This window comes from Pipra filicauda, unplaced genomic scaffold (genome assembly GCF_003945595.2).
Source record: "Pipra filicauda isolate LSUMZ 115617 unplaced genomic scaffold, ASM394559v2 scaffold234_size1211729_pilon, whole genome shotgun sequence".
Taxonomy (NCBI): domain Eukaryota; kingdom Metazoa; phylum Chordata; class Aves; order Passeriformes; family Pipridae; genus Pipra; species Pipra filicauda.
This window is the reverse complement of record NW_024104348.1, coordinates 667,294-679,981: the sequence shown is the minus strand read 5'-3', so window position 1 is coordinate 679,981 and position 12,688 is coordinate 667,294. Positions and strand designations below refer to the sequence as shown.

At 43.3% G+C, this 12,688-nt stretch overlaps 1 protein-coding gene across 2 annotated transcripts in view; it reads right to left on the bottom strand.

Moving 5' to 3' along the window:
* Nucleotides 1–5,564, bottom strand: part of LOC113988477 (ephrin type-B receptor 5) — a 69,413-nt gene extending 63,849 nt beyond the window's left edge. The window contains exon 1 of one of the 2 annotated variants that reach the window (XM_027722128.2): nt 5,363–5,564. The gene's annotated coding sequence lies outside the window, so the exon portion shown is untranslated. Of the gene's footprint in view, nt 1–4,882; nt 5,263–5,362 lie in introns of those variants that run through there. The other variant, XM_027722127.2, reaches the window with a different exon arrangement.
* Nucleotides 5,565–12,688: the final 7,124 nt, after the last annotated feature.

Here is a 12,688-nt window from a genome sequence, read left to right as displayed (position 1 = left end):
ATACGTGTCCCAGCAGAACACACCACCAAGGCACATGCAAACTAAGAAAATTCCCTCTGTCAAGAATCTATCTCTCTCCTAGATTTTAAGAGACCACTGACTTATAGTCAAGTCACCAGAATTTGTTCTCAAATCATCTTGTAGTGCTCCTTTATGTATTTCTAACATGCCTAGATACTGGAAGAGGAGAAGGCTACTAAGATCCTCTCTGCATTCGTAATAAAATGAACATTCCTCAACAGAACTCTTCCACTCCTGATACCATAGTGATGGCAGTGGTAACTGCTGGTATGGTACCCCCCTTATGAAGAACTCATGCACCACCCGGGATTAGCAAACTCACTGAAAAGTGAAAATGTCAGTACATATTCACATTCTCTTGCTGCTGGCACCAGCTGAAAGCCTACTGACATTAGCAAGGGAAGAGACCATCTGGGAGACAACTGCAGGCAAACATCCCAATCCAGCTGTGCTTCCAGCAGCTTCTTCCTGGCTCAAACCCAAGCAGGAATAATTTCAAACATCTTCCTGGTGCAGAAAGCATTCCAGATTCTGTGTACTGGAATCAAATTGATCCTAGCTGTGAGTGAAACTTAACATTTGGAAATTCAAACAGTTATATAAACAGTCCAATTTCAACTTCCAAATTGAAATTATTCAAAACCTGCCCAGAAATCTCCACAATACTGTCCCTCTTGTGACATCCCACTCTCTTTCTAAAGAATAGTTAGGAAGATAAGAGAGTTCTGCCAAGGAACTTTGCTTCCATTTGTAGACATCCTCAGGATCTGAGAGAACCTGTGGTAAGCCTGATGCTAAAGGCCTCCACACAGGCGTCTGTATCCTACACACTGCCTCTGAAGTGGTCAGCTGGGCCAAACAGATTCATATCATGTGAGTGTTTTGCAGTAAGTGGGAGAGAGATCAGGTCATCTAGGGAGCTTTGAAAGCTTTACAGTAACTTGAAGAAACATCAGTATGCTAAAACAGAAATGTTACAAAGAGTCAGTAGTCCTCAGTCTCCAGCTTCTAGGGTTTAATTACATGATTTAGACACACTGGATATTTTCCAGAGACATGGCACAGAGCAAAAAACTGCACTTGGAAACTGCAGAATCAGCAGAGGAATCATTTACTTGGCAAGCTTAAGTAGACAGAAAAAAAAAGCCTCTCTAAAAATGAAGTCATATATGTTTCAATATGCAGGTCTGGGCTGGCGAGAATTTCCATCCTAAGGTGAATCAAGACCTTAAGGACTCAGCCTTTATATGTAAGGCTATAGTTTTCAAATGGGATAGGCTGTGTTCTTATTGTATCCAGCATCTTCTCTCTTTCCAGGACAGCACTTTTTCTCTCCTCTTTACCCATTGCTGTGTGCACATATGAGCATGCGCATGCACACGTGCATATGGGAGTGGGGGTGTGCATGTGAAACATTCGAACAAAAATTTTCTTGACAAGCAAGCCTGAGTAGCAGAATGCACAGGGGCCTCTGAAGGCATGGAAAACTGAAACCAGTGACTAGAAGAGCTTTTTTCAGAAGTGGTCTCAAGAACAATCTTCAAGTAGGACTTCTGTGACAGAAGCATCAGCCATAGTGACTTTTTAAGAGGCAATACAGTGCCTTCAGTGGGTCAGTACCTCCATAAAGAACACAGTTCTTAATTTTTTTTAAATACAACATATGTTAACAGTACACTTCAAATAAAATTCTACTCCTGGTGGCAGAGGAATATTTCTTGAAAGCACAACATGCCTCTAAGAACAAAGTACTAGTGTAGTGTACTTTGTTAAGTTTGAAGCTCCTTGTGAAGGTGAAAAGAGTGACAACATGAAATGGAATTTTCTTACTCGGATTTGCTGGTCACATGTTAGAGTGCCATGGATGACATGAGTAATTAAGGAGTTTTTATCCTTTTGGGGGTCTGTTTACACAACACAGACAACACTGGAGACAGAGAGCTAGTTTGTTGCTGTGCAACATCTACAGAATTATTTACAGAATAATAATGCTAAACTTGTGCACACTGCAGAAGTCTATGACACCGCATGGTTGCCAAAAAGAGCAAATATGGGGAGAAGAGGGATGTTTGGCCCAAGTCATGCTCAGCCCAAGACTTAACACACAGAAGCTAAATTATTAAGGTTGCAAAGAGTTGGAAAACCACTGAATGTGTGGAGTCAGTAGCTGGAAGAAATACTTTAACTCTATTGCTTTAAGATGATACAAAACTCTCTAACAAAACATAATTTTTTATTTTTTTTAAACAGTAAGATATAACACTAATATAATATTAAAGCAGGTTTAAGAAAAAAATGACAAAATAATTACAATATTTATACGAGGTTGATCAGTTTCCCCATAAAGTTTTAATCAGCTTTTCACAGAAATTAGTCTTTTAGCTTCTGGAAAAAAAGAATTACATGTTTATGACCAAGAACAGCCAATCTGGAACATTCTTAATAAACACATTTTCATGATAGCACCCTTTTTGGGGGATACTGACCTTTTCTTTTGGTGGCTAAACCGCACTATAAAGCTCTAACTTGACCATACACACCACTTTGTACTTCTTCCATATTCTACTGTTTGTGTGTGCAGTAAACATGTGCAATGTGGCCACAGAAATAAGAATTAAAAATAAACTTTGCAACCTTAAATGTGCTCCAAAAGTACTTTGTAGTCATCTGTAGGGACTTTAGGATAACCTCTGCACTGCTGAGGGATAATGAATGAAACACAAGGAAAGAAAGTATTAGGGAGAGTGGATCTATAAAGGGGAGCATTCCTGAAGCCAGAGGAAAAGCATGCATAAATTTTGTAACTGTGCAGGTATCCAGGGAAGGAGAGTTGACCACAAAACCATTTTATCTTAATGGAGGCACACAAGATAAGGGGTGAGAAATTATACTTATCTCTTACATGATTCTCTGCATATGGCAAATACAATATCAAAGGGCACAAAGAGGGATGTGAATTTGTACAGGCATAAAGAAGACAATTCTCAATGGACTGAGGGATCAGCTCCCTTGTCGGACACATCTGCTGGAAGCCTATGGGAGCGTACTGAAGAATAAGCAGCTGTCTCCTTGGAGCCACCACCTCCCTTCCCCCAAAAAAGGATTTACACTGTGTCATTGGTCAGCCCGCAAGTAAAATACGGAAGGAGAAGAGAGTAACGGCCTTGGGCAAAAAAAAAGACAGGAGGCATTGCTCCCACAACCCTCTCCAAAAAGTCTCTATAACCCAAGCTGTTCTTGCCACAGATAACAGCTTGGAAGAGCTGAGAACCTCAGAACAATGCAAGAAGACATGCCCTTCTGCAGGGTTTCTGTGGTTAAATTAGAGAGAGATACAATCCTAGTTCATACAATCTCCAACATCCCACAGTAATGGTCTTTCAAAATACATGGCCATGTAAACAATTCTGAGCAGCTCAGTGTAAGTGCAAGAAAGTCAAATAGGAGGGAACTCAGAAGACAGGAAAAAAATATTTAGGCTAAGACAACATACATGGAAAAGGCAGTAAAGAAAGGAAAGGATGCAATTACATGCAGTTATCTGAAGCCTGGAAAAACACTAGCAAAATAAACTGAAGTAGTGGCAAGGTGTTGAATTTATGGAATGAACTTCTAGACAGAAACAGACAGTATTTTCTTTCAGCACCGAGATGGGGTAACATCAATGGAAAAGGATTATTAGATTGTGGATTATCTTTTCACTTCCTTCTCCCAAAGGAACCTCAGCACTGGAATTATTTCAAACTGGGAATAAAAAAATAACTAAAAATAGTCAATAAATCTTGTATTAATGGCTTAGGGCAGGTGGATCAGCTGTGACTAAACAAGAAGTGCACCCACATCCAGTTTCATGTTTGTGATTAGAACCTACATAACAAGGAAAAAGGGAGCCTCCCTCCATCCCAACTGAAGCTGCAAATGTGTTTCTGTATCAGATGCATCTGGTGGCAGCAACTCTGCTTGACTTTGTTGTTTCCATTTGCCCTCTCACTCTCATTCCTCATGAAACTGCATAACTTGGTACTCTGATAGTGATGGATGACCCTTGGGACATTTGCTTCCACGTCTTTACTCTGACTTTTAGAACTTGTAGGAGAGGCAGGTGATATTCACCCTTCTTCCCAACCGAGTGAGTGTAATTGCAAGAGAAATTTCAGAGTAAGTGAAATCATCTCAGTAGATCCACAAAAGGCAAATTTAAAATTACCCATCACAACAGCCCCTCCCACATTCACAGATTTATTTAGCTTGAGTAGTAGTAACTTGCATCATCTCCTTGAAAAATAGGTTAACATGGTTTTTCTCTGCCACAAGCACTCATACAGCCATCTGTCCCCCAAAAGAGCACTGAACAACCCTACCCACAGACAAGGCCACACAACCATGAGAATCGGGAACCTACACCAGCATCCATCCAGCCCTACTTCAGAGACTTCAAAGGCAGCAATTCCTTATGGCTCTTCAGAGAGCTAGAGGGAGAGGGAAACAACGGGCATGGGAGCACACCAAAAGCACCATGCATCTGTGGAACGTGTCTGCGTGTGATAGTAATTTCCGTGAGCAGAGAAGCCGACCCGATTCCCCACATCTGTCCTCTCCGTGCCCACAGACGGCACCTGACAGCAGAGGTGCGCTTGGGGGAGGGTCACAGTAACGCAGCCTTTCAACAGCATACACCAGAAGAGGAGAAAAAACCCCACACAATCTGAGGAGTTTTAATCCCTCTCGAAGTAGTACTCGTTTGTTCTGTGTCTGCCCCTCCCTCGGATGGCAGAGACCGGAGAGTGTACCCGCGACCACGGCCCGCTCCGGTCGGGCTCACAATGCCCGTCCCCGCCGGCCCGATCGTCCGCCACGGTACCTTGTGCAGGACTCCAGCAACACCCCTTTCACTTCCCAGCATTACTCGAGCAGTTTTCGCAGGAGCCCTTCCCGATAGAGCCGTGCCGACCGGCCTCCCGGCATCAGAAAAGTTGGACAAAGACCATTTTTCATCGCGCGAGTTGCACCATCCCGACGGGCCAGCGCAAGCTCCGCCGCTTTGTCCCCCGGCCCCAGGCACAGCCTCTGGCTCTCGGTCGATGCCTTTCAACAAGTCGGATGCTCGCCAGCAGTCCCGATACTTGCGCTACTCTCCAAGCCCTTCTCCGGGAACGTCCTCTCCCCGCCCAGGATCTCCCTCCTGCAGGAGTCTCTCTTCCTCTCTCTTCCCAGGATATGCCTTGTCCCTTTCTCCGGGCTCCTCTCTCTCTCTCTCTCTCCCTCTCTCTCTTTCTCTCCCCCCTGCCTCCCTCCCCTCTTCGCCGTGCCCCTCCTCCATTCTCTCTCCGCCCCCCCCGACCTGCTTTCCTTCGCAGAGGCCCAGAGACGGCAAAAGGGGGTGGGGGCGCTGCGAGACCCCGCGCTCCGGGGCGGCTCCAGCCACTCCTGTCACTTCCGCGGCCATCGCCATCCTCTCTCCCGCACAGCCCCGTCGGCTCCCTCGTCCCCCGCCGCCTCAGGCTGCCTCCCCTCCGCCGCCCGCCCCTCGCAGCCGCTCGGCTGGGCGGGCCCCTGGGCGGCACCGGGTTCCCTCCGCGATGCCGGGCTGTGCTGCTCGGGCTCCCTCCCGCTCCCCCACCCGGTCTCTTCCAGAGGGGGGTTTTCCAAGTGGGTCTTCCCTCGCCGCAGCATCAAGGTTGCGGCCGGGCGCCCTCTGGGGATCTCGAGCGTGGCTGCAATTGCGCCTGCCCCAGCCCCTGCCCAAGCCCCGGCCCCCGCCCCTGCCCCTGCCAGGTTCAGGTCAGGAGGGACAGATTGGCCGTACAGGACTGATCCTTGGCCAGTCTGTCTTGACACTGTTGAAGTTCATGTTACTATGTAGCGTCTCCTGCTGTTCGCGGCAACCCCGCCTCAAGTTAAAGCGTATGTGCTTACTTGTGTTCTACCTCCAATGCTCTCCCTCTACTCAGCCCCAGTGAGGCGCATCTGGAGTGCTTTGTCCAGTTCTGGGCTCCTCAAAACAAGAGAGAGACAAGGGGCTGCTGCTGTGAGTCCAACAGAGGAAAGGCTGAGGAAGATGGGACTGTTTAGCACCTATAAGAGTTGTCTGAGAGAGGGGACCTTACCAATGTCTATAAGTATCTGCAGGGAGGGTATTAAGAGGAATGAGCCAGGCTCTTCACGGTGGTGCCAAGAAATAGGACATGAGGCAACAAGCAGAAACTGATGCACAGGAACTTCCTCCTGAATGTGAGGAAGAACTTCTTTGCTGTGTGGGTGACTGCACACTGGAACAGGTTGCCCAGAGAGTTTATAGAGTCTCCCTCGTTGGAGATATTCCATAACCATCCGGACACAACCCTGTGCAATGTGCTCTAGGATAACCCTACTTAGGCAGTGATGACCTCACCAATCTTATCCATTTTGTGATTCTGTGAAATGTCACAGAGGCTAGGTGCTTGTTTGATTCTAGGTACTAACAAACCTCAATCATTGGGATGAATCAACCAATTCTCCCAAAGCAGAATTCTCCCAAAGGAGAACCTCAGCTTCCAATGTAGAAACAAAGGACTGGAAGCATCTGTCTGGGTCTCTCCATTCTCACTCTGCAAATGTCACTGGGCTGAACACAGAGAAATGCTAGAGGATGAGGCATGCTGCAACAGCCTCTGCATGTACCTACCATTCACTGAGTTATACAGGTAAGTGGCAGAAAATGAGGAAGGGTGCAGTGAGCTACAGTGTAAGCACAGTGTGCATTAAGGACTGAATGAAAAATATATCAAAACTCAGTGGCTTACAATTCACAAATAACTTGATAACACAGAGCAGAGTTTTGGGCTTCTGCTGACAAAGTGACTTCCTTTGGTTTGAGGTACGAGCTTCACATTATATACCATAGAAAGTGACTGTGATTCCCTTCCACATAGGACACTGGTACACATACAAAACGACAAAGCACATTAGACACCCCACTGCATGGTAAAATATATAAAGTTCTGCTTAAAAGAAGTACCGTCAGCAGATAGTGGCACATCTCAACATTCAAAAAGCTAGGGCTAGTTTCCATACAGCACAGACTTCTCTAGCAGTTCTGTATATATGCAGAATAACACAAATACCTACGTCTTCCCAGACAGCATAGTTTCTTTCTTAATCCTCTCTGTGGGGGTTTCTAGACACCAATTACAACAGACTTCTTTCCTTCCAACTTCCCTCCCCTCCTTTCTCCCATCTGATTCTAAAACAAATTTTCTTCAGGAGAAACTGCAGGTATTCAGCTTCTCTTGGAATCTGGTCCTTACTCAGTAGGGTAGTAAATTTTTGCACATGTTTTCCTTTCTTCCTCGTTTTTGTACTATGAGATGCATCTGGCCCCTAGAAAGGAGCAGTGGGACTGTACCATTGCACTGGGGTCGGGAAAGAGGTTAACAAGCTGCTTTGTTCAATAGCTGCAGAAACACTTCCTCCCCTTTATGGTAACGGAATATTCCCCCCAAAACCTCCTCCTCCCCCTTCTTGTGGAATGAAAGCCAAGCATGAGCAAACTGCTACACTGAATAGGGAAGTCTGGGAAAAGTTCCTGTGCACGTGTGCACATGCAACATCCAAACAGTGTTTAAAACCTCACCTGGTGAAAGGCGAGCTGACAGTCATTTTTTTACAAGGGATTAATTTTATGGCAGTGTTTAAATGTTCTTTCTTCAATGTGGCAGGATTTTGCAATGCTGCGGCATTTATATATTTTAAAAAAGTTTTCAGTTTCTGAAATCTCCCTCTGCTGGGCAGATTATTACACCCTACCAGAAAAACTCATCCCTCTCAATATGAAAAGAATCACAGCCAGCATGACAGAAACAGAGAAGCAAAAGCTCTCAATCCAAAACTACCATGGGTAGATCACGTTCTCAGGACAATCTTAAATGTGACAAACCCGGCATTCCTCATACAACAGTGTGGCTGCATGATATAGAGCTGTGATCTCCAAAGTGGGGTGCATGCACCCCAAGGGGTATGCAAGACAACCCATTGGGGTGCAGGAGGAAAATATTAGAACTTCAGTGGTATATAATTTATACATAAGTAAACATATGTATATTGGGGGTGTATGCTAAAGCCCTTTAACAAGAGGGGTACGTGATCAAAAAACTTTGGAGACCACTGATATAGACAATTGTATACTTCAAATTACATAGACATACATTCATTTTATAGACACGTGATTCCACAAAATATTGAGTTTCAAATATCCAGACGCACAAACAGATCTTGCAATATTTGAAGAAAAGAAGAAGGTGCAGTTATTAAAAAGATGGTCTGGACAGCAAAGCATAATTCATTTCTTAAATACTCTCTTCACTGTGTGAAACATGTTAGGTCTTGAAGAGAAAAGAATTGGAATGTGCAGGGCAGACCACACAAACCAAAGAGAAGAAAACCACCCATGAGAGAATAGCTGAGGAGGATAAAAGGGAGGGGTTGGGTTAAGACAGGGGGAATAGAGTTTCAAAGGAAAAAGAGAGTAAAAGGAGGGTAAGAGTGAGAGAGGTGGGAGACAGAGGTAGAGAAAGAAAGATACTCACAGAGTGACTATAAAAGACAGACAAGGAAAGAAAGGGATGTGGAGAAGAAAGGGAGGAGTTGGCAACAGCAAATAGAATAGCAGGCAGAGGAAAGAATAAGAAGGGTACTATTTATACATGAGAGGACATGTTTGACAAGCAGTTTTGAAACAGAACTATTCAGCGGATAAAATCTTCAAGAAGATTTTTTCAAGGGCAGATTTATCACTGCAACTGTCTGAAATAGCATATTTTCCTTTACAGATTTCTGGAAAATGATCATACATCAGTAAATTAAAACCTTGTGATATCCTCTGGATACCATATCTTATGGAATTGTTTTGTTTGGTGATGTGTTTGGTGAAGTAAAAAATTATTTTCTCCCTAAGAAAGACCAGCAGAGAAAGAGGAGAAGCTTATGTAAAATTCATAAGAAATAACTGAATATAATTTGGGGAAGCACAAAGTTGCAAAAGGAATGAGGGGCAGCCCAAAATAGAGTGTGAAAAACCAGACCTTTACAGTCTCCACACTGGTGCTTGGCAACCATTAGTATTCACCCCTGCTTAGAGCTTTGTTTCCTGAGCTTTAATGAAAATAAATCTAAACCAGAAAGGGGAAAAAAACCTATCTTCATTGGATAACTATGCATTCCCTCATATTTTTAATTATTATTTTTATTAAGTATGTGTATCAGTTGTTATGAAAATTACCTTCCTTGACTATTATATATCAACCAGTCTTTATAATATGACAGTGTATTTATTTTGTAAATATGTATTATTTCACATTATACACTGTATTGTCATAAAGTTCTGAAATTTTACTGAAGACATTAGTATTGTTCCTGCTTAAGTAAAAGAAACTAAAGGGTGGCCTAGTCCTGGAAATAAGGACTTTGCTTCTTGGAAGCTTGCTTTGTCCATGAAGGATAAAGAATACCTGTGGACAACCAACACAACACCACTGTCCTAGACCACATCTTCGAAACCTTCCCAGCATCACCTGGCATCATAGGTAAGTAACTATAACAAGACTGACTCCAGGGATGTCTGCATCAATAGATAAGCATTAAGAATTCTGCAAAAAATGTAGATGGTTTGCAGAGATTTACTGTGATTAATAATCAGTAGTGTGCGTGTTAGTGATTAGTCAAATCATGTAGTACCTGAATGTTTGAAGGGTATAAGAATTGTGTGTAAAACCACATTCGGGTTGGCCCAATTTGGCTGAGACACCTCATGCACATGAATTAATATTTACCCTTGTAATTTTATGCTTTGCATCCTAACCTCTCTCCTCAGTTGGCACGGGCCAGTTGCAAATTTTTGCAACAATCTCAAAGGTGAAGAAACAGCTAGACTTGTGCCAGTTCACTGGAGCTACAACCTAAATGGTTTTTTATCTATCCATTTTCTAGCATTCTCTCTATGTAAGCCAAGCATTTTAACACACTCATCACACAGATTGAGAGCCAGTGTTCATGATGCTAACATCCAGGAGGAAAACCAGTCATTTGTGCTGTGGACCAGGATTTGGGGAAATTTAATAAGATAAGTAGCTGCCTAGGAATCCATGACTGGGTTTACAACAAGCCTAGTTCCATGCTGGGACTGGACACTGTTTAGTCAATTCCATGCAGACCTGCAATCCAGCTGTGTAAGTTCAATACTGTCTACTAGGTTTTTACCTGAATGCCCAGACATAGTAAATTAATTTGTAGCTTACTGGGACATGAGACACTACAGGGTTTCTGAAGCTGCCAAAGGGGGAAAAAATAAGATTCATGAGCCCTACAGCCATGGCTCAGGAACAGAAATGTGCAGTGAGAAAGATGTGTATTTGTCTTGTGTATGTTGTTACTAAAGTCCTCTGAACTCCCTAGAAAGTATGAATGTATAGGTATATCTCTTATAAAGGTAGTGAAGTTGTGAACTTGTATGTGTTGCAAAATTCTCTCTTCTATCAAGTGCCCTGTCTATCTGCTGATCCATGTTGATCCATGTTCCAAGCTTCACTCACTTCCACTGAAGGTGTGCATGGAATTTCTAATTTCTGCTCGTGAAAACCAGGAACTTCAAACTCCTGTTGGAATAGCACAGGCAAAGTACCACTGTATTTTTTTCAGTATTGTCTGTTTAACTTGGAAGGGAGGTGAAAATAAGTTGCAATTATCCCACTGTTTTGTTACTTCTATAAGAATGTTTGAAAGTACTCCATACTTAAATCAGATCTGTGCTAGATTCAGGTGACTGTTGCTCATCTGAAGAATGACTCTAGGAAGCTGCATAAGATTTCAAAAAGCTCTGCTTTTACAGAGCTTATACTCTAGTGGAAAAAAAAATGGACAAACAGTTACGTAGATGGAAAGGGAAGTTGCATTTCCTAAGTGTCCTGGGATTTAAGCAAAATTGCCCTGCTGAAAAGGTCACATAACATGGAACTTTTTCTTGGAAGCCCAATAGAAAAATAAGGACATTAAGTTACTGGCCTTGAAAGGCAGAGAGGTGAAGGCTAAACATCCTCAGGAAGCTGAAAGGATTGGAGCCGAGGTTTTGTAGGAGAACGTAAGGTACCCACGGTCTTTTTCAAACTGGGCGGCTTGCGCCACCCTATGTCCAAGTCTGCCAGTAAGGTCTCTCAGCCTGCGCAAACTCATAGCAAGGGGTTATATAAAAGACTGCCGTTGCTGTTTAGCTCTTGGCTGAAAAATGAGTAGGGAAGGAGAACTACAAATTTAGTTCGGAATAAAATGATTTATTTTCTTTCTGAGGGAAAAAGAATGTGGGAAGTGTTAAAACAATTTTGTTTCGCCTGAAACCCCATTTAGCTTAATTATTTCAGGAGTTCTTCAGAGAAGGAAATGAATGGCTAGATACATAAAGCTGCTAGCAGAAGTGTTTCGTGAACAGAACCGGTCTGTAATCTGGCAGTTCCTGGGTCCCAATCTGTTGCCTGGGTGCCAGTTTCTTCCCCAGAGAATGTTTAATTACTTGTAAGATATGGAAACATCTCAACAGGAAAATTAATTTCTCCCATCACTCATTCCATCTCCCATGCACAAACTGGCATGCTCAGGAATCCGGTGGTAGCAACATATTTGTAGAAAACAGTTCAAAAGCACTGTACTGCAAAATGGGAACTTGCTACTAAGGCTGTTATCCCACAGACATTTCAACCCCAAGAGAATATGAGCCTTTACAGAGATAGAAAACCTTACACTCTTTTTTCTCTGCCCTGAGCTGTATTTTCTCATCACTTTCCTTGTACTACCAGCAAAGATTTGTGCAGTGATCCGGATCAAGGAATTGATCTCTCTGAAAACTAATTCATCAAAAATTATATGTAAAATTTTGGAGTACATGTAGGAGACTTTATGGGGCTGAATAAACACTACAGTTAGAAGATGGATGGGAAGGCAAAATGTGTGCAGGTTGGAGAGGGACAGTTAAGGTCACCCCTTTCAGCAGCAACCTAGTTGATACGTTTTAAGTGGACATGTGCCAGTCCCCAGAGTATAGGCCTTTAAAGCTGAGTATCCCATAATAGGGATGTGTTTTCATTACCACTTGCTCTTGAAGTCTGTGCATTAAACTGTTCCTTTCCTACCAAAAATAAAACTGAAAAAAGAAAGTAAGAAAATCCATAAGAAACTATGAAGGAAAATAAAGCTAAACCTGAAAATGCCTCCAGAAATGGTTGACATGTCATTGTTCCATAAATATGGAAAACACTGAGGGTGTGGATGTGTGAAATCACACGGGTTTAGCCGCAGTCTAACAGGAAAAGAGTAAAACCCCTATGCATGAGGCAGCACTCCTGCAGAAGGTGAGTAATTACTTTGAAGGTAACAGTAGCAACAAACTGCTGCTTCTGTTCATCATGTTGAGGAGTGACCCATTATAGTCACCTCAGCTCTCTTGCTTATCACCCTGAATCATAGAATTATAGAATCACAGAGTATCTTGACGTTGGAAGGGACCCATAAGGGTCACTGAGTCCAACTCCCTGCTCCTCACAGGACTACCTAAAACTAAACCATATCACTAAGTGCTCCTTGAACTCCAAGCTTGGTGCCAAAACCACATCCCTGGGGATCCTGTTCCAGTGACTCACCAGGGAGG